At 40.5% G+C, this 316-nt stretch overlaps 1 protein-coding gene across 3 annotated transcripts in view; it reads left to right on the top strand.

The window, feature by feature from the left end:
* The window catches only part of LOC119587193 (WD repeat-containing and planar cell polarity effector protein fritz homolog), a 30,592-nt gene that overhangs the window by 15,809 nt on the left and 14,467 nt on the right, over window positions 1–316 (top strand). The gene's annotated exons all lie outside the window — the stretch shown is intronic.

Raw genomic sequence — 316 nt, 5'->3', positions numbered from 1 at the left:
GTTGATTTCTTTTGCGTGTTATAGAGTACAGAATTGTGATTTTCTCGTATATAATTTAACCCACTCGCGACGGGTGCTTCATAGTGCCATACATCCTTTTTGCAGGGTGACAAATATAACGGCAATTGCCTATGGCCGGGACCCCCCAGTGTGCCACTCACCGTGGGCGACCAAATAAGAGTGTAAACTCCTGTTTTACAGCCTTGCGATTATATTGAAGTTTATGCTTTTGAGAACCAAACACAATGTTTTGCATGTTCGTAAAGCTAAAATGCAGTCTCATTACTTGTTGTAATGGATTGAAGTTTTAGTATAG

Source organism: Penaeus monodon, chromosome 22 (genome assembly GCF_015228065.2).
Source record: "Penaeus monodon isolate SGIC_2016 chromosome 22, NSTDA_Pmon_1, whole genome shotgun sequence".
Classification (NCBI taxonomy): Eukaryota; Metazoa; Arthropoda; class Malacostraca; order Decapoda; family Penaeidae; genus Penaeus; species Penaeus monodon.
The sequence above is the reverse complement of the archived record's forward strand: the minus strand, read 5'-3'. Positions and strand labels throughout refer to the sequence as shown.